Below are 5,389 nucleotides of genomic sequence, written 5' to 3'. Positions count from 1 at the left end.
CCAAGAAGGGAGAGGAAAGAACTTAAGAACTAGATAAACAGTTCTTTGAAATTCGGTCTACTAGAAATGACATGGTTGCCATGCCCAGTTAACTAGGCTGCTATCTGCATGAGATCTTCACAAAACTGGGCCCACCAACATTGTATCAAAAATGGGGGATGGGTCCATAAGACCCACCCTTCCCTGAAAAGCCAAAAGTAGGTAATTGTTGCTGGGGGAAGGGCCATATTCCTCAGTAGTGTAGCCACTGGTAAGGTGCCATTTTCAAGTAAATAACCCCACCCATGCTCATACAGGCCCCAGTAACCTAATACAGTGTAGTACAAGGAGAAAAAGACATGGAAGTAGGGGACTTGTTGGGGAGAATGGGTTTGGTATGTGTAGGGGGGAATAGAAGAGGATAAAGGGCTGAATATGATCAAAGTGTATTTTATTTATATACATGTAGGCGAAACTGTCGAAGACTAAATTTTAAAAATCAGTTGAACTTCATTAAATGGTCGAATACTCCCTGCTAGTACTTACTAAAAGTCTTAACTTAAACATATGATTATAGACTCCCAGGGGCCTCCTCAATTCCCAGTCTCTTGCACATTTTTGAGATGGGCCCACCTACCTACCTTCAATTTCCCTTTCTCTCTCCTGCTCTCCCTACCTCTGATTCTGTCCACACCCTGCCTCATTTCCCTCCCCATCCCCTCTTGCACCCAATTCTCTCCTTTCATCAACCTCCAATATCTGTTTTGTTTCCCCTTCTGAGAAAGATTCACTCATCCCCCCTTGGGCCTTCCTTGTCATTTGGCTTCTTTGGGTCTGTGGATTTTAGCATGCCTATCCTGTACTTTATGGCTAATATGCACTTATAAAAGAGCACATACCATGTATATCCTTTTGGGTAGGGATTACCTCACTCAGGATACTTTCTAGTTCCATCCATTTGCCTGCAATTCATGGTGTACTTGCTTTTAATGGCTGAATAGTATTCCATTTTGTAAATGAACCACATTTTCTGTATCCATTCTCTAGTTGAGAGACATCTAGGTTTTCACTTTCTGAATGAATAAAGTTGCTATGAACATAATAGAGCAAGTGTCCTTGTGGGATGGTGAAGCATCTTTTGCATATGTGCCAGGAAGAACTATAGGGCCCACTCTAGATGAGACTCTTAGCATTGGGGTATATGGATCTGGAAGTGACCACTTCCCACAGCCAGGCAGGACTCTCAGTGGAGGAATAAGGACAGTAACCTAACCTACCCCCAAAACCCTTCAACCCAAAATGTAACTTGACCACAAGACATGCAGGGACAGAGATGCAGCAGACTTGGGGAATGGCCAACCAATGACTGTCCTGAATTGAGACCACAGCCAGGCAGGACTCCCAGTGGAGGAATAAGGACAGTAACCTAACCTACCCCCCAAACCCTTCAACCCAAAATGTAACTTGACCACAAGACATGCAGGGACAGAGATACAGCAGACTTGGGGAATGGCCAACCAATGACTGTCCTGAATTGAGACCCATCCCATGGGCAAGAACCAATCCCTGACACTATTGATGATACTCTGTTATGTTTGCAGATAGGACCCTAGCATAACTGTCCTCTGAGAGGCTCCATCTACCAGTCAATGGAAAGAGATGTAGAAACCCACAGCCAAACATTAGATGGAGCTCAGGGAGTCTCATGGAAGAGTTGGAAGGATTGAGGGACCTGAAGAGGACAGAGATTCCACAGACCAACAGATTCAACTAACCTGGACCCTTGGGGGCTCCCAGAGACTGAATCACCAACCAAAAAGCTGAAACCTAGGCCCCCTGCACACACATAGAAGAGCAGCTTGGTCCCCAACAATAGGAATGGGGGATCTCCCTGAATCTACTGGCTGCCTGCCTGTGGATCCCATTCCCCTAACTGGACTGCCTCATCTGGCCTCAGTGGGAGGGGGTGTAGATATGTCTAGTCTTGCAGCGACCTGATTTGCAGAGGTGGGTGTGTGGGTGTCTCCCTTTTCAAAGGAGAAGGGGATTAATGGAGGAAGGTTCTGTGTAAGGAGGTACTGGGAGGAAAGGGAGAGCTGATATTGGGATGTAAAGTAAGTAAATAAAAAACATTATAAACACTTCATGTATCAAAACTTTTAAAAAAACAGGTGTTGCAGATGACTGGCATCTTAACTTTGAAAAAAGAAGTCTTCAACCTCTGTCACTGTGACTTGCACTTATTACAGCACAGCACAGACATCTGGCACCAGTAACCGTGACTTACATTTAGTCATGTTTACCTCCACAACTGGGTTGTATGCTCTGTTGATGCAGATACGCAGCTCTCACCTGGAAGGGAGGAAGAATCCATTTTGGAGCCAAATATGAGTGATCCTGGGTCAGAACCACAGAAGCAGGATACCCACCCAAATATCATGTTCCAATATGGTAACAGAACAAAGACAGTCAATCGTGAGTTCCTTGTGAAGTACCTTGATGGAAACATCTTATTGGCAGGCACAACAAAGCAGAGGCAGCTCTAATGCTATCAAAGGACACTCTTAGCATTTGAAGTGGGAGAAGCTAAAAAGTCTGTACATTCCACAAAGGATCTTACCTGAGAGTCTCAAGGATATCAGGTCAAACGCAGAGGGGAGCAATGAATGGCTATTGGAAGGCTGAAGATAATTTTACCCTAGACCTGGAACATGCTCAATAATCACTTAAATTCTAATCAATGAATCAGCTTTGTAGATGTTTAATGCAGGTGCACCCCTCCCTCCAACCACAAGTCACAGCTGTGTGAGGGAAAGGTCCACTGTAACACTTTCACTATTGTATGTCCTGGGCTTGAGCAAAAATGGAGCTCAGTTACTGGTGAACATATACTTTTGTTTATCCAGGGCTGGTAGCACAGGACTATAATCGTAGACAAATGTAGACGGAGGTGTGAGTTCAAATCCTGCCTCCTAGGCAGACTAAGGTCAAGGCAATCCTGGGTTAATATAGCAAGAACCAAATTAAATTAAAAATAAAAGACTGTGGATATAGCCCCCCCCCCCCAAGGCAGAGCACATAGGTTCAACATCCCTCCCCCAAACACAAAGCAAATGGAAAACTTTTAATATAAACTTCCGAAAATAAGAGATGAATGGGAAACCTAAGCCACAGCCCCTTAGATTTATCATAACAATGTATATCCTGGGGCATTCTATGGCTTGGAGTGAGTCAGTAAGGACCTGACCCCACCCTGGAAGCTCTTGAATGTGGAATGAATTCTTAAGGGCTCTTAAAGTGAGGCACAAGCATCGGTAGCTATTTCTAGGGAGGGCCGGGAGACGTAAGTACACAATTTCCTTTGCAGACCTGAAAAATCATTTCATGTGGATCATGTAGTGAATTTACTACCAAGCATATTTTAACACTGGAGAGAAAAGAATCAGTATCCAGTCTCTTGAGCTCCTTTCACACACACAGAACATCCACATGTTCTGGCCAGTACCTGAGCATGTTGTGGGTTGAACAGGCATGCTGACTGAAGCAAAAGTCTCTGGAATCAGTGGCTGCTCTCTGTGGCAAACGGAGGCCCTTGAAGAGCCACTTGGAGATCTCCAGCCTGTCTGTTCAGTGGGTGACAGCTATAGGAAGTCCCTCCATTATCAGCTAAAGTCGAAACTCTGGGCTTTAAAATGTCCAGCGAGCCTGTTCACAGAGATGGTACTTCTATAGGAGGCCATGGTACACTGGGCCAGAATGTGTGGTGCACCCTGTAACCTTAGCACTAGAGAGGCTGAAGCAAGATCACCAGGTAAAGGACAGCCTGAGCTACACAGTAAGACGGTCTAAATACGTAATTAAATTGTTTTCCTTCCTGCAGCCCATTTTGTATTTCATATTTTGATGAACTAGTATTTTAGCAAAGTAAAATTTTTCTTGATTATCCAAAACTTGGGAATATAATTAAAAGGCGGTGGTATTCTTTCATGGTCGCATAAGACACTATTAAGTCCATTTTAAGATTGTCTTTCAAAATACACATAATTTTCTCTTAATTATTTACTATCAGGCTTCACAGCCTATAAAGTTAGATACACAGCTTTGCATCTGCTTGCTTCATCACCGGTTGGTTAATTACTGGATTTACTTTTTGACAGTCTTACTATGTTGCCCAGGCTGGCCTGCAAATCAAGATCCTCTTGCCTCAGCCTCCTGTGTCCTGGGGTTACAAAAAAGTGGGTCAATACCTAGATAAATACATCTGGTAAGTGTTCACCATATATGCATACAAAATGTTTTTGTTGTTGACACAGTCTCAAGTAGCCCATGCTAGTTTTGAACTCTTAATCCCTTTACCCTTTACCTCCATGCACCACTCAAATGGTAGGATTACAGGCTTAGGTTACTAAGCCAAGTGATGGTTAATTTTTAACTTGTAAAAGTTATATGGGCACCAGGAGTCTCTTGCTCAGACAAAACAAAACAAAAAACCAAAAAAAAAAAAAAAAAAAACAAAAAAACAAACCACCACACAGGAATTTCACACAAGTTTATAGCAGTGGCCAGCAAATAACATGGACATCAAGAAAAGTAGAGTTAAACTTTGTGTGGGGGAACCCACAAGTCTGTGAGGTCATCTTCTCTGCTTCATAGCTTACCATGAGAACTGGGTTAAATTAAATCCTCAAACTGGCAGAAATGGTCCGTCTTCCTTTTAGTTTTTTTTTTTCTTGGGTATTTGATCAGAGCTATACAAAGGTAAGTAGAATAGTAACCTCTGAAACAAAGTTACTACCTTCCTGTGTATTTAGGAATTTTTCCTAACGGTCTCAAAGAGTCTGGAAAAGGGTGGCCTTAAAAACCACTAGTTGAGAGGGATCTGAATGAAGAGCGTAATATTCTCAGCTTATTCTTCATTGAGCCGTGTCAACTGCTCTATGGGAATGTAGGCACAACCTAAGACATCTTCATCCAGCTTCTCCCACCCAGGTTCCCCTGGTCCAAATGAACCTTCTACTCAGCCAGCTGTGTGCATTAAAGAGGCCAATGGCTACATCCAGGCTAGTGAGTTTCTCTAGGAAACGAGGAATTGTTTCTAAGAATCCAACAATGATCTAACTTTTCCCTGTACACAGAAATATAAGAACGATTAGACATGGGTATCATAGCTGCCATGTGGACAGGAAAAGAGGAGTCAAGGCCAATGAAAGTTTAAAAAAGATGTGCCTGGCTCTTCACCATCGTCCAGTCTTTGCTGCGTGCTTTGGAGCTGAGTTGTATTTCCCACCTTGGGTTCTATGGCCTCTACCAAGGCACCATCATGATAAAATTCCTGTGAGCTTACCTGGATTTCTGGAGTTAAAACCAAAGAGACTATTAAACTATCATCAAAAGAAAACACCGGCTACAC

This window comes from Arvicanthis niloticus, chromosome 8 (assembly GCF_011762505.2).
Source record: "Arvicanthis niloticus isolate mArvNil1 chromosome 8, mArvNil1.pat.X, whole genome shotgun sequence".
NCBI lineage: Eukaryota > Metazoa > Chordata > Mammalia > Rodentia > Muridae > Arvicanthis > Arvicanthis niloticus.
The sequence above is the reverse complement of the archived record's forward strand: the minus strand, read 5'-3'. Positions refer to the sequence as shown.